General features: G+C 31.7%; 1 long non-coding RNA gene across 1 annotated transcript; it reads left to right on the top strand.

Moving 5' to 3' along the window:
- Positions 1-1,490: 1,490 nt before the first annotated feature.
- Positions 1,491-20,950, top strand: LOC139489450 (uncharacterized). Its single transcript, XR_011656184.1, has 4 exons — positions 1,491-1,541; positions 4,909-5,011; positions 5,976-6,295; positions 20,171-20,950. It is a non-coding gene; the product is annotated as an uncharacterized lncRNA (long non-coding RNA).
- Positions 20,951-23,714: the final 2,764 nt, after the last annotated feature.

Genomic DNA, 23,714 nt, shown 5'->3' with positions numbered 1-23,714 from the left:
AAAAAAAAAATGTAGACTTAAAATAACTAGTTAGCACATATATTTTGTTATATTTGTTATTTTGATGGGTGCTTATTTTATTTTTTACATAGACCTTAATTTAGTTCGTAAAAATTATTTTTAAAGTTGTTATGAAAATTTGGAACCTGTGACCCTAACTATTTGATTGGTGTCAATCGGAACAAATTATACCATTCATATAAAAAAAAATACGGGGCGGTGCCCTTTTGAAACGTTATTTAACCCAAATGTATTAAAAAGAAAGACATCTTACATAATATTATATTATACTGTCAAACTAAAATCGCTTCAATAGTCTGTCATAAAAAAAAATATTCCGGATGAAAAAGTTTCTTTTGCCTCTCGGCATAGATGGCCTTAGCTACATGTTGTCAACCCAATGAGTATCAACAAAGAAAAACTAATTGGCATACATGTAGACACCCTATAGACAAAGCACAAAAGCACAAAAGCAGAATGAAAGGCAGGTATACAAAGAATGACTTAACAACAATTAGACAATGACGGGATGTATAAATATCGAATCACGCCAAAAGGACATTACCAAAACTGGACATAATTTCTGTGTCATTTAAGTCCCTTGTGGAGAGTTGTCTCATTAGCAATCATACCGCATCTTCCTTTTTATATAAAGCACGACTTTCAGCTGAATAAACGAATTAAGATTGATATATTACGTCTCTCGATGATACATGTAACGGGAACACTTATTTTTTAAACGGAGTGTTTTTTACTTGTAGCTTTCATGGCAATTCTTTAATATTTATATTGTAAAAAAGTACGAAATCAATAAAAAAAAAAAACGGTATCTTATTATCAATCGTTCTAAATTCTCGGGCCTATATCTTGTATATGTTTCCCATTTAAGTTTGTGAATCGTAACATTTAATATAAAAATATATGAGATTGTTGTACTTAAAGCGAAATGAGACTAATATAAATGAGATGTCATATTAATAAGCTGTAGACAATCTAGCAATATGAAAAAGATGAAAACAATAATATGTCAAAGCTAAATTTTGTGACGCATTTCATAAATTGCGTATGCTTGAGACAATCAATAATTATGTTTAACATAATCAAAATATATATTACATACTAGTTAGTGGTAAATGATATAATTTGCACAAAGGAGAAGATACACACAAGAAACAAATACAATATGAAAATGAAAAGCACAAAAGATAGGTCACAAAATGAAATGATTTAAAGTACGTTAATCAACAACAAAGGATTGAAATGTAACTTAACTTGAAAATGGATATACGTTTTGTGTCTCATATCAAAACGCCTCGATAGACCCTTTATCAAAAAGGTGTAATTTTCAAAATCAGAAAGGCAATCGGTTCATGAATTGGTTTGAATCAATTTTGTTATGCAACATGACAATAGCTCCTGTTAATTAAATCGAAATTAAAAAGGTGGTCAAGGTTACCTTAACTCGTGATTGTAATTTAAAAAAGTCCTCACCTGTGAATCAATAGTTTACTGTTAATAAAACTAGAAACCATTTGCCTTGGGTAAGTTATTAAAGTTATGTCATTTTTTGTTATAAGTTTTTTGTACAATACTGAGAAAATATGTCAGACAATCAGCAAATGTATTTGCTTTACATTCACAACACTAGTCTTTAAGGTAATTGCAAACTCAACAATATCTACAATTGTACTTAATAATCCTTGCAACAATATAAAAATAAAGTAAAGTTTGTTCTACGCTCTCTCTAACTATTTCCTATTTTATTTGTTTATATCTAAGATAAAGAAACTAATTCCATGGCATGCTTTTGCATGAAAAAATGTTGATGAAAATATAAATGCTTTCTTAATTAAAATCTGGTGCAAAAAGTAAAATTACAAAAATACTATCGGAAACTCCCTAATCAAATGAAAAAATCAAATGAAAAAACACATCAAAGGAAGGGACAACAACTGTCATATTTCCGACATGCTACAGGCATTTTCAAATGTAGAAAATGGTGGATTGAACCTGCTTTTATATCGCTAAACCTCTCACTTGTACAACAGTCGCATCAGATTTAATAATATTGATAATGATGCTTGAACGAAAACGCAACGAATTCTTTAAACTTGAAAATTGTTTCATAAAGAAGGACAATAACAATCAAAACCAAGGTGTAAACAAAGACTCGTAAAACCAATAGACATTTACATCAACAGTTATAAATAATAAATAAGAAACAACACGAACTCCAATAAAAACCGGGAGTGAAAATCAGGTGCTCCGGAAGGGTAAGCATTTCCTGCACCGTATACGGCACCCGTCGTGTTATTTCTTTGTTCAGTCCGGTAATGATGGAAGGTTATTATGACTTGAGAAGAGTATCAGATATGATTTCTGACACACTTTTGTCATAATGGTCCAATCAGCTCATGATGGCGACCGTAAAATTTCTTAAGTGATGACCTTAATTTGATTGATTCATAGCCCTGTCTTAGCAACTTATGTTATATACCCTTTACTGATCAGGCAAGGGAAAAGTCTCACTTTGTGAAGAACCTGATTCCTTAAAACTAATAAACCGAAGATGAATACATCAAAATGCAGTTTTCAATCAACAATATTTGTTCAGTTTGGATGATTGAATTTCTATTGATACTAATTGCGAGTTCCTACAGCAGACTTATATATGTACTCATATGAAGCAGAATTCATACAAACATTTAAAAAGACAATAAGAAAAATAACCAGCAGCAACCTTTTTGAATTTCAAGTTTCAGCTTTAAACCACCAAATAACATACATTTCAGTAAGTGTTTTATTGACAGCAGTTGGCGAGTTGAAACGGGATGATTTCAACTTTCTTGTTGTCAACCTTCGAATTGCCATATATAGCATAACCTCGGCCATATCGGATTGCAATTACACATCCAAAATTATACGTAATGCTCTTACATATTCACACGTTATGGAATTTATACCAAAGTGTGTGTTCCTTACACATACATTGTGCAAACATAGTTACGAGGAAGAAATATTGAAATCTACACTTCATAGGTTTTTAATTTAATGAAACTGATATAATGTGTTTATGTCTCAAATCACTTTTGTCATTTGATATCAAAATAGTCGAGTAATCCGTAATTAACCGGTTGTGTCCTGTTGTTGAGTATCTGGTTGAAAAATTTTGACGTAGGGGGTGACGGGGGGGGGGGGGGGGGGGGGGTGCATGATAATGATTGATAAATGCATAACAGAAAACGTTTCTTCTGTCCGCCAAGGTGTTCTCTCTGATTTTTTCGTTAATCTGATAATAATGAAAATCGAAACGGTCTAATCCAATTAACATACGCTTTACAAATGACATAATTAAGAAGCTTGATTTTTGAATCGACAACAATTGTGTTACTATTCTATCTTAAGTGTTTTCTTTTAACCTGCAACTTTGTTCTTGTATCTCATTTACTTTTGACTGAGTTTTCCTATAAAAGTGTTGTTTTGAACTTTAAACAACAAGAACACTTGCCGGTCCCAAGTCAGAATCCTGGTATTCAGTGGTTTTCGTTGATTTCTGATCGTTATCTTCATTTTCATCTACATTATACAATATCAGTTATTTGGTTGGCGACTGATCGCTACGAATCCCTAGACGTTTTGTAAAATCCATAGGGGTGAGTCCGTAGGCCCAATCTCCTATGTATGTTATTCAGCCTCTATGGTCCGTATGAGGTCACAACGAGAATACCCATGAAATTTATTAACTCCCTACGAGTCCATAAGTGGCTAAACTTAATAAAGAATCAATTAATTTGTAGATATATCACTACAAACCAGTAACAGTCTGTAATGGCCTATATCTGTACTCGACTGTACTGATTTTTGCTCGACCAGTCTGAATTAATCTGAAATCTACTTGATAATATTTGACTGTAATCTGAACCATACTGTTAGGTTAAAGTCGAGTACATTTGTATTATCAATTACATTTTAAACCAATTCAGAAAATCGAGTATAAATCAGAACAGACGAGTACAGATATAGGCCATTTCAGACTGTTACAGGTTTGTAGTGTGTGTAACACTTATCTTATACATGTAGATGATTTTTTTTTTGTAAACATTGCATAAATTCCTGTTTGAACCGTATAAAAGAGGGACGAAAGATACCAAAGGGACGGTCAAACTCATAAATCTAAAACAAACTGACAACGCCATGGCTAAAAATGAAAAAGACAAACAGAAAAACAATAGTACACATGACACAACATAGAAAACTAAAGAATAATAAACACGAACCCCACCAAAAACTAGGGTGATCTCAGGTGCTCCGGAAGGGTAAGCAGATCCTGCTCCACATGTGGCACCCGTCATGTTGCTTATGTGATTACAAATCCGGTAAATAGTCTAATTCGGTAGGTCACATTCATGAAAGGGAAGGGGATTGTAGTTACGACGTAAGGAACATATCCGATATCATTAGTGAAACGGTTATTCATAACGGTCAACCAACTCGTGATGGCGTCCGTAAAATGTATGAAGCTAAAATCATTCTTACCACATAAAACATTAAAAGGGGTCGACTGGACTTTAAGCAAATCACCGTACCGATTACGACAAATCGGAATACCTATTTCGTAATGTAAACAAAGGTTGAAAAAATGTCAATGCCTGTCAGAACTAACCAGTTTATATAATGCAGAATAAGTGATATGTCAAATAAGACTTTATACTTTATTTGACCTTTTAAATATTTTTTGATTCGAGCATCACTGATGAGTCTTTTGTAGGCGAAACGCGCGTCTGGCATAGTGTACAATTTTAGTCCTGGTATCTATGATGAGTTTTTTTACGCAAACTTATGTTCCAGGGTAGCATTACATACTCAAATATTATAACTGCAAAACTAAAATGAATTTTATACTTTCAGGGAAAGAATTATCCAACAGATTTGGTAACAATGGCAAACACGATACACGTGCATACGCCAACATCAGTTGCAAATATTATAAAAGCTACAGTAACATATATATGTGAGGTTAACGCATAGGACAAATAAACAATGTTGTCATATCTATGGTTGGGTTGTTGTCTCTTTGACACATTCCCCATTTCCATTCTCAATTTTAATGATCATGAATGAACAAATATGGTTTATATTCTGAAGAAAAAATAAAATCGATAATATGAGCGATCGAAGCATTGATATATGATATAATCACTGAATATACATTTTTCTTCAAACATATAAATTCTTCCAACAATTTGTCATTTAAAAAAAAGGAATGTCAACACATCGAGATTAATCGGTTTGTGTAGTCAAAATAAGTCTGCCTGCGAATTATCGGCATACAAATGCAAACAGTAGTACTAAGAATTGGTTAATCGCATCATTGAACCATAAAGTATAATGAGCTATTTACGAACTTATGATCTCTACTCGACATGTGAATTTTGATATTACGAATGAACAAAATAATCGGGGGTTCCCGGAATATTAATATTTTAAAATAGATATAGGAAGATGTGGTGTGAGTGCCAATGAGACAACTCTCCATACAAATAACAATTTAAAAAGTAAACCATTATAGGTTAAAGTACGGCCTTCAACACATTTTGTCTATTTAATGAGTGTTATCATCATGTAAAAGAGACTCTAGTATGTATAGCTTTCATGTAAGCAGCAACCCTCTATCAAAGAAATCATGATAAGAAATACAAGCCAATGATATCGTATCAATTGGGAGATATATGCTCCGTATGCATGCGTAGCAGAATTGTGCTACACTGAAATGGAAAGTTCACAATTGTATAAGTACTTCAATATTTAAACATCAAATTATTACACATTAACATTTTTATAGGAGTATATGTCTGACCATAAACGGGTAGTGTTTTCTGCCACACAAAGGTTTAAACATTTTCGCAGAGCTTTGTTGACGGTCTTGGTATTTATTAGTGATTGTTATCTCGACAAAGTCTCTTTATTTCTTACAGGGATTTCTGATCAAAACCAAACTCTCTTTGAACAACATGAACTATGTTTTGATCTTGACATGGACGCAAGACAATTCAGGAAATTGCTAGCTACAAAGTTTAAAGAAATTGCAAGAACGAAAACTATCTTCTCGGGAAAGGATGATGATCCAATACAAAATGATATCGTTTTTTTTTATAAAGACGATAATAGTAAAACGAAGGGTCTACTCTTACCTCTTCCAGACCACGTTAAAAAACCAGAACACTTGAAATCATTCTTTGGACCCCTACCTAAAATTGAAATTTTTATACGGAGGAAACTTGCAGACGTGTCAGTGGTAAGCACTATTTTTTACGATATAAAGGAAGGTAGATACAAATGTTCTTCCTAGCTCTTAAATAAAATGATTGTACATATACAAAACATGCCTACTGATGGCTGTTATTGTATCTGTTTGGCTTTATAACTATTTTGATTTGGGCGTCACTGGTGAGTCTTATGTAAACGAAACGCGCGTCTGTCGTATTAAATTATAATTCTGGTACCTTTGTTAACTATAATTGCAGTAGTAATTCCAATAGCATTTCTTTGAAAGTTATACTGACGAATTTAGATATGAATATTTAAGTTGAAGATTTTTTTCTCTATTCGTAATTGTTGTTTTTCTTTTTAGTGTTTTTTTTCATTTCTAATGGTACACCTTCTAATATATTATATTGCTTTGGTATCTTTCATACCCTAAAGAAAAGAAACTGATTGACAGATACTACATATCCAGTTCTTTTTATATCGTTTTAAAAGTTTCTTACAGCCTATCTTCCCTCCGTTATATTAATTGGCCAATAACTCGATGGTACCTCATTGTAATAGATTATATTCATTAATTTTTTGGTGGATTTATGTTATCTATTTTAACAACCTTGTTGACCCTAGATGAATTTGGCTATTTGTTTTAGGAATGTTTGTCATATATCTCTTCAACTGTGTCGGTACTTACAATGTATATGTTAGCAGAAATAAGTGAAATTATGCATTAAGCTTAAATCCTAGGCAATAAGCTAACGCCTAGGCAGTAAGTCTATTGCCTAAATGATGTTAGGCATTAGTCTTAAATCCTGAAAAATGTGTGCAGGCATTAAGCTTAATGCCTAAAATATAAATGCAAGTTAATAAAAGACATTTATTTATTTAAATAAAAATATATTTATTACATAATAACATTATGAAAACTGTAGACTGTTTATAGAAACTATCCTTAGATCGGTCATACAAGATATTCTTAGGACAGAAATTAGGATAAAGTTGGGACCGACTTACGACATGTCTCAACATGCACATCGAAGCTATAAGCTAAGATGTCCTAACCGATGTCCTAAGTATTGACGTAAAAGAAATATCAAATGAAAAAATTTAAATATAGTATCTAATTTAACCAACAACTATAATTCAAAAACCGATTCATTATTAGAAAAAAATTATAAGTTTTAAATTTAAGGGTAATAAATAATTTTGATATAATTATATTTGTACGTTTAAACTCTTTGAAACAAAAAATAAGTAAAAAAAATATATCTTTTTTATTTAGAATTGAACAAACTAATCGTAAATAGTTAAAAATTAAATATATATAATCGTGCATCTTTCATATAAATACTGAGTACTTCAAATACTTTATTTTATTACTGCAATTAACATACGTTTTAATATGAACAAAAGAAAAAATCTAATTTAACTGATGCAAAACTACAGGGCCCAGTTTCATCCGAAATATAAAAAAGAAGATGCGGTATGATTGCCAATGAGACAACTGTCCACAAGAGACCGGAAATAAAATCACTTATTAAATATGTTATTTATATTAAAACGCATCAATTAATAATTTTAAAATATGAAAACGTGATAGAAATTGTGTTCAAATCATTTTGTTCTCGCAAGTTGTGGAACTGTTATCAAAGAAAATTTACTTTTCCAAAATGGTGTGAGCAAAAAATCATATCTTAATTTTGTCTACTTTTGACCAGTTCAAACCAGCTCGACTAGTGAAGTGTACACATTTTCAAATAAATATTATAATGATTCTATAGAATCTCCCCCCCCCCCCATTTTATGTTTTGTAATACCTCAAAAACATGAAAAAAGTATGAATTAATTCTGTTTTTTAACTTTTAAAATTACTAAATAAACTTTAATACTTTTGAAGATCTGTCCAATAAATGTATATTTATACATGCATCATTAGAAATATAATTAAGAAACGACTTTAAATCAAGAATAAATCACCAAATATGCATAAATTCAAATTATGTTCGGCAATAGGATGAATAATCATCATCAGATTTCAGGAAATAAGCTTAATGCCTGAAATTTTCAGGCAATAACTTAATGTCAGGCGTTAGCTTATTGCCTAGGATTTCAGCTTAATGCCTAATTTCACTTATTGCCGCTAACATCCCTCTGATTTCAAATGTTTTGATTTGAGCAAGGATTTGTATAGTAAGATTTGAGCGTTCCCGATGAAGGTAAATCCTGAAAAGCGCTTCGGACGCATAAAATAATTAAACGTTGTGTATTCATTTTTTTTGTAATTAGATATTGTTGTGTTTATTTGCTTGGTTTAATTTTTATCTCAATTTTTCTTTTACTGGTGCCCCATTTGGAGAAGGATTTGCATATTCGACCAGAATACCTGAGATTCCCCTTGTTCTTTTGCTTCTATATTTGAGAAATTATCGTATTTTGATTATTTTAACAGTTTTAAAACTTTTATTCGAGATGGGCAATTCTTTAATGAGTCATAAAGAAAATACAGGAAGAATGTGAAATCAAAATCAAAAGTAGGCTCTTGCATAGATATTTTTATTTCTCTAAGTGGGTAAAATAGAAACACTCCTACATTTTTGAGCGTCTTAACGCTTTTTATTTTAATAGTAATGCGGAACAAAATCATAGCCAAGGATTATAAGTAACACGAATACAGAAGGATCAAATTACTTAGATGTTTGCAACTGTAGGTCTTAGTATGGCTTTCAACAATATGCAAGACCCACACACAATATAAAGCTATAAAGCAAACGCTTAGCATGAAAACATTAACGGCCTGAATTGTGTACATAACAACAAGCCAAAAAGGTTACATATATGCTATACAACTAACGATAACCATGGTATTCTACGTTTGTTAATTAGTACAGGAACATACAGAATATTACTGGGTTAATAGATATAAGAAGATGTGATATGAATGCCAATAAGACAATTCTCCATCTAAGTCACAATTTGTTCACATAAACCATTATAGTTAAAAAAAAATACGGTCTTCAACACGGAGCCTTGGCTAATAGACCTTTTCAACATCTCTCAACACCGACTAATGTCACCTACAGTTTACAGGTAAAATGAATGGGTTGTCTCAAAGACAAATACCATCATGATTATCATTACGTAACATATTGGATTGACGGTTTTATACTGTTTTGACTATATAGTTTAAGAATATATATCAACCAAATAAATAAATAAATATATGTATGGTGGCTTGATGCGGCCATTTATTTCGCCTTTTCGCGTTTTCGTGACAACTCCTTTCATTTTGCAAACGCGAAATTGGGAATTCGAGAAATCGAGATAGCAAAATCGAGAAATTGAGAAATCGGGAAATCGGGAAATCGAGAAACAGGAAAATAGAGAAATTGGGAAATAGATAAGATCGGGAAATCAAAAAATCAAGAAAGCAAAAACGCCAAAACACGAAAGAAAAAACACGAAAACGCGAAATGAATTCTCGATTTTGCGTTTTTGCTTTCTCTATTTCCCAATTTCTTGATTTCTCGATTTCCCGATTTCTCAATTTCTCGATTTCGCTTTCTCGATTTCTGGATTTCACCGAAAACACGAAAAGGTGTCTCTGTCGTATAATTTTCATGTATTTGCACGACATTTCATGTTGAATTGATTAAACAAATATTCCAATCATTCTGAATCCTAACCTATTTTCTCTTCACTTTTGTGATTATGTGAGTCTCAAATATTTGCCGCATGCCAATAACGATTTAATTTGTTAGTGTAAAAGCTTTTATGATTTTTTTCAAAAATGAAAAAGAATACTGGACCGTCCGTCCGTATCAAACTTGTGAACACATATTGATTTTTAGGTCGAAGGAAAATATCACGGTTTTTTGGGGTTTTTTTTTTATCAACGCCGGTCTTCTCCGCTTCAAGATATATCTTGTTTGATATAAAGTTTTCCTTTGATGAATTTTGAAAAAAAATATAATTGACCTCTCGTTTTAATGTTACAACATTTAAGCAGTGATTGGTGAATAAACTCATCATAGATACCAGGACTAAATTTAGTATATACGCCAGACGCGCGTTTCGTCTACTAAAGACTCATCAGTGACGCTCGAATCCAAAAAAGTTTAAAATGCCAAATAAAGTACGAAGTTGAAGAGCATTGAGAACGAAAATTCCTACAAGTTTTGCCAAATACAGCTAAGTTAATATATGCCTGCGGTAGAGAAGCCTTAGTATTTCAAAAAATTCAAAAATATGTAAACAGTTAATTTATAAACATATGAATACAGAATTCAAGTGGAACACCGAATTGGTGAATTGAAATGATACAAAGTATTGAGTACATTATGGAGGCATCCGAGGCCAAAACTAACAGACATGTGCCGCCCTTGTCAACCGACATAATCATTGTTTAATTAAATATCAACTACAATAAAACATGATTTGTTCTTTTCGTTTTCCAAATTCAACCAGAACAGTTAGAAGCTAAACGTCTAAAAGATGAAATGTGACTTAAAGTCTATCATTTTCTTTATAATAAATTTAAAAAAAAAGTCATTTGGACTCTGTAGGAAAGTTTAATCATTGTCAATGGTTGAAAGCAAGAAAATCAATAATGATCTCATTTATTTTTTGCTTTTTGAGACGACCCTTCACATTTTACCTGTTGTAGTCGTTCTCAACTGTATAGGTGTCGAGAGATGTTGAAAAAGTCTAATACCGAACATCAATCTATAGGGTCCCAAAATGACTAGTGTAAAACCAATGGTCTAATCTTTATAAAGAGTTATCAAAGTAATAAAAATTATAAAAAAAACGAGAAACGGGAAGTACTTCATCAGCCGACAACCTGCTTTCGGACAGGTGCAAACAAGTGTAGTGAGTTTTTAAACGTTGCATTATGTACCAACCTCCACCTAACCTGAAACAATCGTGTACAGTCACAACATCGATTTGATTTGATTTTTGGTATTTTAACGCCACTTTTAATCACCGCATTTAGGCTATTTCGTGGCGACCAGTTTTTATTGGTGGAGTGCCCAGAGAAAACCGCTGACCTTTGATAGGAAAACTGACAATCTCACAACATCGAAAGACACACTATAAAATATAAATTGAAATGGCTAACTCAATCAAAAGAAATATCATCAAAAACAAGTGAACATAGACTGAAAAAATAGATTTGATATATGACACAATGCAAGAACATGTTTAACGTGTTTGCGGACGACCATGCCTTTCCCTGACCATAGTCAGCAGTTTAGTGCACTAATTAAGAAAAACACTATAGAATTAAGATGAAAAGGTTTTATTTTTGAATTACCACTTTCCTTACCGATGATAGAAGAGGGACGAAAGATACATGTACCAAAGGAACAGTCAAACTCATAAATCTAAAACAAACTGACAAAGCCATGGCTAAAAATGAAAAAGACAAACAGAAAAACAATAGTACACATGACACAACATAGAAAAACTAAAGAATAAACAACACAAGATTTTCGAGCGCACCTTTTGCTCCAAGGACACGAAGTGACTCGAGAGAAAGAAAAAGTGTATAACTAGTGCAAACTGAAGAGTTTGATACAGAAAACGATATAGATGACATAAACATTGATCATTGTAAGGTGGGAAACAAAAAGTTTTTACATACAAAATCAAAATAAAGTAAAAAATGGCAACTCAAAATGATAAACAAACTGAACACAAAGACAACGACAAAATGGCGTCCTATGCCGAGGCCGTGAGGACCGAGACACAAAGTAAAAAAGTTGAAGATCCAGTAGGGCTATCATCGAACTTTCAATCACAAAAGCCAGTATTTATTCTAGAAGAAGAGTGGTTTGCCGGTAAATCCATAGAGAAGAAATACTGGAACTTTTCCAACATAGAAATGTTCTATAACCTGTCTCAAGTAGTGAAAAAGCATGCAATACGAGGATTGCAACGCGTCAAAGGTCTATGGAGAATATATTTAGATAGAGAAAGTGATAGAGAAACACTCATATCCAAAGGACTTTCTATTAGAGGTCAGAGCATGACAATCTATACCAGAAATCCTCGCTTCACAGAATATGATAAAGAAGAAACTATTAGAGTCAGAGTCAAAGATATACCACTATCCGCAGACGACGGAGAGATACTATATGTTTTTGAAAGATATAACATCAAAATACTTTCACACTACAGAGAACGGTTAAGGTACAAAGATCTGAATACAAACTGTCAGACAGGAGACCGTATAATCATTTGCCTGAAATTTGAAAACCCTCTTCCAAGATTTCTAAAAATAGGAAAGTATGCTGCAAATATCATACATTATGGACAGCCAAGAAACAACCAGAAAATAATCTGTAGAAAGTGTCTTGAAGAAGGACACATAGCTGGTGAATGTACAAACGACTGGAAATGTAAAGGGTGTGGGAAGTCTGGTCACAAACAAGACGCGTGCACAGAAGGTTTGTTCACAGAGGATGAACAAGACAATACAGAAAGCTCAGAATCTGAGGAAGAGAAAGAGAACGAAACATCAAGCGCACAAACAGGAGATGTAGAAGGAAATGAAGCTGATGGTAAATCAACAGAATCCAAGGAAAAGCAAAATAATAAAGAAAACCAGAAAGCGACACAAAACCTAAGTGACACAGAATTTGTAAATCCATATCAGTCAATTCCACAGGAAACCCAAAAGACCCCAAAAGACAATATCGGTAGAAATGACGAACGACGTAAAAAAAAGAAAGCAAAAAAACAGAATCAAACACAAAGTAATATGTCAGACTATGTACATGTTGTTAAAACATCAAATACAACTAGTGAAACAGTACCAAAAACACCAAAGTCAACAAATGTGAAGTGCCTTTTGAACGTATTTGAAAAGTCGCCAGTAACACCTCCAGAAGAATTACATCAAAGAGAAAATTGTTCAAAAAAGCAGAAAAAGTAACTGCAAGAAAAGTAATATGACACAATAACACATTAAATAAACAATGTATTTTTTAAATTGTAAATATCTCATTGTATTAACAATGTTCTTATGTTTATACAAAAAAAATATACAAAAATATTTAGTCTGTATGTGGTTTAATGAAACCAATGCGACAAAAGGATGTCACATTATTTGTATTGTATGCAAAAATAAGTTGGTAAACAAGTGTATACATTTAAATTTAAATGCTGCTAAGTTGCATGCAAGTATGAAAAATATTGTTACAAGATACATACTGGTTATGCTATTTAAACACGGGGAAAATCAGAACTTAAGTAAAAACCCCATTACAATAAACAAACTTGAATCAACTAACATAGAAAACACATGGTATTGTTTTTATTTACAAACGTCACATGATAGCAATATCACGTGGTATTGTTTATATGTACACTCATCACGTGACTGTGTAAATACACACTTGCGATATTATGAAGTCCAACAAACTAGGTCATTTAAATTAAGAACAGAATTAACAATAAACGAAAGGTACGTTAGCGGAAAAAATAAAAACAGAAAGAACAAACAAATAATGAATGAAAATAAAAAAATAAACAAACTTACCTTTACACACAAATGGCTCCTAAACCACTTCACATATGTTCTGTAAACACTCAAGGTTTACTGCAATCTGAAAAAAGGAAAAGATTATTTGAGTGGTGCAAACAGCAAAAATGTCAAATTTTAATGATGCAAGAAACACATTTTACCAGAAGTATGAATGACAATTTAAATAATGACTTACCTGGAGAAATCTTTCATAGTTGGGGTAGTAGCGCATCAAGGGGTGTAGCAATTTGGTTCACAAAACAAACAAAATATAACATTATAAATGAATTTAAAGATCAGGAGGGACGTTATCTATTAATTAATGTTGAACTAGGAGATAATATCTATTCTCTTATAAATATATATGCACCAAATATAGCAAAAAAAAGAAATGCTTTCTTTAAAAAAGTAAAAGACTGGACTCAAGAACATAGCTTAGGCCAAATTATAATGGGAGGAGATTTTAATGACATTCTAAAAATTAATGATACAAAAAATAAAAAAACAAAAAACAAATTTGACAAACCAGTTCACGGGCTTAAAACGCTCATAAAATATTTCAAATTTATAGATATATGGAGAGATAAAAACCCAACACAAATTCAATATACATGGCGTAGAAAATCAGGATTAGAAGCAACTCGAATCGACTTCTTCCTTGTAAGTAAGGAATGTAAAGCACAAATAGTCAAAGCAGATATAAGGCCTATTATATTAAAATCAACAGACCATAACGGTATTACATTAAAAATCAGAACTCAAAAAGTAAACAGAGGAAAAGGATACTGGAAATTAAACTCATCAATACTGAACGATAGAGACTACTGTTGTAATATAGAAAAACTAATAAAATATTACGAAAACAAGGAAAAAACGACAGAAAATATAGGTATACTGTGGGATAACTTTAAATCTGAAGTAAGGGACATTAGTCTAGATTTTTGCAAAAGAAAAGCAAAACAAAAAAGAGATAAAATTCAAACTTTTGAAAACGACCTTAATAAGCTAAATATTAAATTAGACCAAAGTGAAAGTACTAATAATTCTGTATTAATTTTGCAGATAAATAATATATCTGAACAATTAGATCAATTATACCTTGAAAAAACTAAAGGAGCTCAAATAAGGTCAAGAGCAAAATGGATAGAAGAAGGTGAAAAAAATACTGCTTTTTTCTTGAATTTAGAAAAATCAAGACAAATAAATAAAAGTATAATAGAATTATATGATGATAAAGGCAATACTATAACAGACCAAACAGAAATTTTAAAAGAGGAAGTAAAATATTATGAAAAACTATATAAATCATCAAATCCAGATAAATTACATACTAAAGAGTATATTCAAAATACTAAAATAGAAAAAAACCTCTCAGATAAAGACAGTAATAGCTTAGAAGGGCTTGTGACATCAGAAGAAATTACAGAAGCAGTGTTTAAAATGAAACTTAATAAAGCACCAGGTTTAGATGGACTTAATGTAGAATTCTATAGAAAATTTTGGACCCAAATTCAAAAGATATTAACCAAAGTATATAATGAGTCATATAAAAAGAAAAGTTTAACAAATTCGCAAAAAAAGGGGGCAATTTCATTGATCTTTAAAAAGAATGATCCAAAATCTCTGGATAACTATAGGCCAATAACTTTACTAAATGTAGATGTTAAAATTCTTGCTTATGCACTTGCACAAAGACTAAAAAAAGTTTTACCCAATATTATTAATGCAGACCAGAAAGGCTATGTAAAAAATAGATACATTGGTTTTAATATAAGACAAATACAAGATGTTATTGACTATGCTGAAAACTTCAATGTTGAAGGAGCAATTTTATTTCTAGATTTTTCAAAAGCTTTTGATTCAATTGAATGGTTTTTTATGATACAAACATTAAAAAAATTTGGATTTAAAAAAGATTTTATACACTGGGTTGAGACTATATACAATGGTATATCAGGGTGCATTGTAAATAATGGGTGGATATCAAACCCCTTTCAGATCTGTCGCGGAATTCGACAAGGATGTCCGTTGTCCGCTTTGATTTTTGTACTAGCGGTGGAGGTATTAGCCTGCAGAATTAGATCTGAGAAAAATATCAAAGGGTTCCAAATTAAATTAAATGGAAAAGACTGTAGTATAAAAATATGTCAACTGGCTGACGACACAACCTTATTTTTAAAATCCAAAAAGGAAATATCCTTAGTCATGAACTTAATAGAAACATTTGGATCGTTCTCAGGATTAAAATTAAATAGAACTAAAACAGAAGGAATTTGGCTAGGCAGACTTAAACATACTAAAGATAAATTCGAAAGAATCAATTGGACGAAAGAACCTATAAAAAGTTTGGGCATTTATTTTGGCTATAATAAAGAAAACTGTAAAAAACTTAATTGTCAAAAACAAGCTGATAAAATTGAAAAAATTATAAACATGTGGTCAAAAAGAAAGCTAAGTATGCTAGGAAGAATAACTGTAGTCAAGTCTCTAATACTGCCAAATATAACATATATAGCAAGCAACATGATATTACCAAAAGATTTTATACAAAACATCAAAACTATGATATATAACTATGTATGGAATGGGAAAAGAGATATGATTAAAAGAGATAATTTGTCGCAAAATTATATGGAAGGGGGATTAAAAATGATTTGTATAGATACCTATATTTCAACAATTCAACTAAAATGGATAAAACAATTATTGTTTGAAGAAAATGATGAGCAACATTGGAAGATAATTCCAAAATATTTTTTGAATAAGTTAGGAGATAATTTTTTAATATTCAAGATGAATATAGCCAATATAAATATTATTGAAAAAAATATTATAAAACAAATCCCAGAGTTTTATATGCAGTTAATAAAGACCTGGATAAAAGTAAAAGAAAAAACTATACAAAAGCCTACATTGTTTTGGGAAATAAGGAAACAAATAATATGGGGCAATAAATATATTAACATCAACAATAAATGTTTACTGTTTAAAAATTGGATACAAAGCAACATTCTGGTTATAAATGACTTATTAGATAAAGATGGAAATATATCCTCAGATATCATACTAAGTAAACTAAAAAATAAGGAAAACTGGATAGCTGAGCTCACAAAACTGAAGAAAGCTATTCCAAAACAGTGGACCAATATCATCAAAAATTCACCTTCTAAACATACACAAGTCAATATAAATATAAAAGAAAATCTGAACATCATAAACAAAAAGCCTATTCAAACCCTAAATAACCATGATATTTATAACTTCTTACTAGAAACAAAGGAAATGCAAACACCTATTGGCTTTTTAAAATGGAAATCATACTTTACACTAGAAAATACTAATCTAGCATATGAAACATTAAAATTTATCTTTACATTTTTAGATGATAATAGATATAAAATATTTAGATGGAAACTACTTCATCATATACTTCCCTGTAATCAACTATTAAAACAATGGCATATAGTAGAAACAGACACCTGCTTACACTGTAAACAAATAGAGAATTATGAACACTTCTTCCTCAAATGTTCATATTTTGAATTATTCTGGGAAAAAGTACAACAAATTCTTAAGAAACTAAATATTGGAAGACATGTTATCAATCTAAAAAGCATAGCTTTTGGATATAAAATACATGATAAAGAGTACTATGGACTCAATTTACTTTTAACTATTATTAGTTACACAATATATAAAGTATACTATATGTCTGACAAAAAAATAAAAGTTATACAACCACTCAAAATATTAAGACAAGAGATCAGAACTTTTATTGAAATAAGAAACTTTTTAGGATATAAAATTGACAGACTATTAAAGCAATTTAATGAACTGAATGTCTGACTCATTCACCCAAATACAGAGATTATACTGTAATTTTCTTCAAACAAGGCAAAGGTATAATTACCTGTTTATGTTTATGTATATACATGTAAATATTTGATTTGAAATATTGAGATTATACTGTAATTTTTCTTCAAGCACAGCACATGTATAACTAATTGGTTATGTATGTGCATGCAAATTATAGTGTTTATAAATTGTGAGTTTAGATTTGACTGTATTTTCACACAACAGTCAGCTGTTGTTTTATATGTATTTGTTATGTTTTCATGGTTATTACTTGTACTATGTATTATTCGTCTCTTTTTGTTGTTGTCCACTCATATCCCCCCACAAGTTTAACGTTATTCAAGACATAACGTTACAATCTATAATCTGACATAAATGACAATTACCTTCAATTGATAAAATAGCATCCGATTTTACTGTAGTCATATTTGGCAAAATGCATTTGCATATCAATCGAATATTCACAACAGAAAAAGATAACGGCATATCAATAATCCTTTCAAAACAAATATTTTGGAAACATTTCCTTGAATAAAAAGCACTTATTAGTTTATATTCCATATATATATATGCACTGCACGTGTTATCTACCTTCTTTGTAAACAAAGATACTAGTTTAGAAAATCATTCTGGCAAAGACATGAATTATATCCGGATTTAAGAAAATTTGTGTACTAACATAATTAACCATAATTTTAGATGTATTATACTAATGTTAACGAGGCCGGGATAAGGTACCGGTATTTGATGTATATATTAACAAATGTAAATATGTTAATAAAACTTAGTTTTAATGAAAAAAAAAAAAAAAAAAAAAAAAAAAAAAAAAAAAAAAAAAAAAAAAAAAGAATAAACAACACGAACCCCACCAAAAACTAGGGGTGATCTCAGGTGCTCAGGAAGGGTAAGCAGATCCTGCTCCACATGTGGCACCCGTCGTGTTGCTTATGTGATTACAAATCCGGTAAAAAGTCTAATTCGGTAGGTCACATTCATGAAAGGGAAGGGGATTGTAGTTACGACGTAAGGAACATATCCGATATCATTTGTGAAACGGTTATTCCATAACGGTCAACCAACTCGTGATGGCGTCCGTAAAATTTACGAAGGGATGATTTCAACTTCACCATTTGGAACTCTTGACTTAATAGCTTCCTTGTGAGCAGCAACCCTCTATCAAGAAAATCATGATAGGAAATGCAAGCACGGGAATATCATATTAATTGGGAGATATATACCCCGTATGCTGGTGCTGCTGGAATGTTGCTACTTAGACTTGGAAAGTTCACAATTGGAAAGCTGAAATCATCTCTTTTGTCGTAAAGTTTTGTTTTCAACCGACCCTCATTGTCAATTTCTAGATGTAAGTCAAGATATGAAGCCGACTTAACTGTATCTGTAGTATCCTTTATCTCCAATTCGATGGGATAGATGCGTTCCACATAGTCACCAAATTTTGAATTGTTTAGTGAAAGAACGTCATCTATATAGCGAAAAGTAGCGTTAAAGGATATTGCTAACTTCTTATCTTTCTTCCTAAGAAGTTCCTGCATGAAGTCAGCCTCATAATAATAAAGAAACAAGTCGGCAAGTAGAGGGGCACAATTTGTTCCCATTGGGATGCCGACAGTCTGTTGAAAACACGTCCTCCGAACGTTACAAATATGTTGTCAATCAAGAAATCAAGCATCTTGATAATATCGGTTTCAGAGAAGTTTTTGTTTGAATCAGAGTGATTCTTTACAAAGACTTAGTAGAAATTGTGTTGTACAGAGATGTTCATATAAAATCGTCGTTCAAGTTGACTCTGTGAAGATTTGTTCGTAGTTTATTCTTATGATGAACAATGACAGTAACACGTTAAGGGGAAATACAGTTTTCTGCTCTTTGGTCGAGTCTTTGTCTCTTTGAAACATTCCCCATTTTAATTCTAAATTTTATTATTTCTTTATTTCCTAAGTATATGTTCAGGTTTTTCTTTTTTTTTTTCGTTCATTTTTTCATTTTTGGATACCCTAATTTGTGAAATGATTTCAAAGAGAGACCTTACATAGCACACGCTCGTATAGCAAAGATGGACGCAGACTGTTAACCGAAAAACATATCTGATACAATTATTTAAAAAAAAAAGCCTTATCCTCTGAATCAGAAGGTTATAACGAAACATAGTTATGATAGTCATATACTTTCTAAATTGACTTGCGCATTATTCATACTTAAATAATATTTAAGGTCTTCACCTTTTTTTATTGAAAGGACAAAAAAATTCTTTGTAAACAATAATCTGATTAAAAGTAATGTGATAATAGTTTGTTTATTTTTAATCTCAAATTCACTATTACTGATAGAACCATTATGTACCTTTAAATCATTTGTGAAAGCTTGGACGTTTCTGCTTTTTGTTATCTTATACGGCTGTTTATATTGATATATTAAACAAATAAGTAATTTCAATTTTCAGAAACATATGCCTTTCAAAAACGTCAAATTGCTATGCGTATTGTAATAACAGTATAATCTTTTCAGGACCCAGACAGTAAACGGAAAGTTTTAGCAGAAAGTCTGTTTGATGCAAGTCTGTTTGCTGCTAATGCAAACCAGTTAAGAAAGGTGTATAGTGAATCAAAGCTACTTTCAGGATTACTTGGAATGACTCTCATTACGCAATTTGTTATCGCAATACTGTTGTTGATTATAATTAGTTGGCGGAATCCGCCAGAAACGCCCGTCCATAGAATTCATGTTGTCGTGATCTTTCTAACGGCTTTCACGTTGATTTTGAATATTTTTATAGCCGCCTTTGACATTGCGAATGAATAAATATATGTTTCAAACCATTTGAACAGTAAAAAATGCTTGATTGCTAAGCTTTTAAATAGTAATTGTTTTTGATTTTAATTATTTTTCGTTATAATGCCAAGAATATGAGATAGAGAGAGGCTGTCACACCCTATAAACATATACAACCGTTTCATTCAACCTTTTTTAATTGATCACCGGTGTCGTATGATATTTTAAACCCTCTGTCATTCTCCGCGCATAGTATTTGAACCACGGGTTAAAAAAAAAAAAATTTAAATTAAATTATAAGTATACTTTATTGAAAACTTGCACATTTGTTAGTTTGATACAGAAAGTACCGGTACCTTATCCTTTTCTCGTTGATACTTTATCCCAGCCTCGTTACCCCGGGGTAATTTTACCCGTATTGTATTTTGATTCCCACCATGGAAAATTGAACCCTCCCTTTTTTCAGTTAAATAGTAGTGCAGATTATTTAAGGAATAATGTGTTGTCTATGATTTATTTGAAAATAAAACTTTCCAAACCCCTTTCTATTAAACAGAGCAATGTTTCCAAAAACTGTATGTATGAAGCTAGCAGTCCTGTTATATTAATTCACTAAAAGTTTTATAGAACCAACTGTTGGAATCTGTGTTTTGCATAAATTAAAAGCACATTCATTGTTGTCTATACAAAATACCTTTATAAAAATAAAATCATAGCCTTTATATGCTATCATCTGTTGTCTGATCAAGGGGTTAGGGTTTTTTCCCTGTTTCTGCCCCTGGGGCTTCAAATTTGCACTATAATTCTGCTGTTCATCTGAATATGGAATATTTAGTACATGTTTAGGATAGAACACAATATAGTTTTCCCGAGGTATTTTTTGTATCTTTAGTTTGTTTTTTTTTATGCCGCAGTCACATGAAACAACTTTCGGGTGTTACGGCTACGTTTGGGTTTTCATTTATTTTCATCTGATGAGTTAAGCCTTTTTCAACTGATTTTTATAGTTCGTTCTTATGTTGTGCTATTAAAGCACTGTCCCAGGTTAGGGGGATGGTTTGGATCCCGCTAACATGTTTAACCCCGCCACATTATTTATATATGTGCCTGTCCCAAGTCAGGAATAAAGGCAACAGTAGTATACCGCTGTTCAAAACTCATAAATCCATGGACAAAAAACAAAATCGGGATAACAAACTAAAACCGAGGGAAACGCATTAAATATAAGAGGAGAACAACGACATAACACTAAAATGTAACACATATAGACAAAATCCCACGAGAATAACAAATATAACATATATATATAACATCAAAACCAAATACATGAATTTGGGATAGACAAGTACTGTGACACGTCTTATCGCAATGTGAATTTACACTCAAAAATAAGAGAAAACAAACGACACAACGTTATAATGTAATACACACAGAAACGAACTATAATATAACAATGACCATATTCCTGACTTGGTACAGGGCATTTTTAAAGGAAAAAATGGTGGGTTGAACCTGGTTTTGTGGCATGCCAAACCTCGCACTTTTATGGCCATGTGAAATATAACATCAAAATGACAACACAGGACTACAATATAAATAAATTGGAGAACACAATTGACAAAGAATCACACGAACAACAGCCAACAAAAGGCAACAAGTTCAAAATTTTAATACGCCAGAAGTGTATTTTGTCCACACAAAACCTATGTGTGACGCACAGATACAAAATTTTGAAAGCCGAAACGAGTACAAAGTTGAACAGCATCGAGGACCAAAAGATCAAAAAGGTTGTGCCAAAAACGGCAAGGGTTTTCTGTTAAGTTACCAGAAAATCCCTTTAATTTAGAGTAATTTATACTTTTGCAAACAGTAAATTTAATAAAATGAATATTCAAAAGATGTACATGATAAAGCTGAAGTATTAACTAATTACAGGAAACAACTGAAATACATTTACATAACCAGACATTTGAAACACAAAAGTAGACACATCCGAATACGTTTAAACCTCTTCGCCAAGTGACGTCCTATTTGAAACTGAAAAATGACGAAAAAATGACGTCATTTGAATTAGTAAAACAGAGCATCAAAAAATGAAAAATGACGTCACATAAGAAAGAATAAGATAGAATTAGGATTAATTTAAGATTATATTTTTGAACTAAATACTAATACCAAGTCAGGAGCCTGTAATTCAGTGGTGGTCTTTTGTTTATGCGTTACATATTTGTTTTTGTTCATTTTTATGGCCCCGCAACAAAGTTGTCGGTGCCATATAGTTTTACCCTTGTCCGAAATTCCGCAATTCCGAAATTTCGAAATTCCGTAATTCCGTCATTCCGCAACAAACCATTATACGGAGTTTTCTTTCTAAACGCCTTCAGATATTGGGCTGATTTTTGGTATGTAAGTTAACCATGATTAGTTACAGATCAAGTTTAAGTTTCGTTTCGCTCCACTAATTTTTGCCGAAAAAACGGGCTTTGGACTTTGCGAAATTGTTGAAAATCAGTTTTACGAAAAAAAATTCTAAACGCCTTCAGATCTTTAGCTGATTTTTGGTATGTGATTTAACCATGATGAGTTACAGATCAAGTTAAAGTTTCGTTCCGCTCCACTATTTTTTGCCTAAATTACGGGCTTTGGATTTTGAGAAATTGTTGAAAATCACAGTTATACGGCCTTTTTTTTCTAAATGCCTTCAGATATTGGGCTGAATTTTGATATGTGAGTTAACCATGATGAGTTACAGGTCAAGGTAAAGTTTCGTTGTGCTCCACTAATTTTTGCTGAAATTACCGGCTTTGGACTTTGATAAATCATTGAAAATCCCAGTTATACAGAATTTTTTTTTCTATACACCTCCAGATTGTGAGCTGATTTTTTATATGTGACACTACCATCATGTTTGTGTTCTCGTGTGTTATTGAAATTGCAGATTTTTCAACGTTTTGGGACGGGGCCATTTGTGTCGCTTTGACACATCTAGTTTATATAAATAAGGCCGTTAGTTTTCTCGTTTGAATTGTTTTACATTGTCATATCGGGGCCTTTTATAGCTGACGATGCGGCATGGGCTTTGCTCATTGTTGAAGGCCGTACAGTGACCTATAGTTGTTAATGTCTGTGTTATTTTAGTTCATTGTGGACAATTGTCTCATTGACAATCATACCACATCTTCTTTTTTATAAACAACAATATTCATCAAGGATATCTGAGTTGTAATGACTGCGAAAAGCAAATGTTAGCACTGATTTATAATCTAATAACAAATGAGCA

Source organism: Mytilus edulis, chromosome 9 (assembly GCF_963676685.1).
Source record: "Mytilus edulis chromosome 9, xbMytEdul2.2, whole genome shotgun sequence".
Classification (NCBI taxonomy): domain Eukaryota; kingdom Metazoa; phylum Mollusca; class Bivalvia; order Mytilida; family Mytilidae; genus Mytilus; species Mytilus edulis.
Note: the sequence above shows the minus strand (reverse complement) of the source record. Positions and strands in the feature narration are given on the sequence as shown.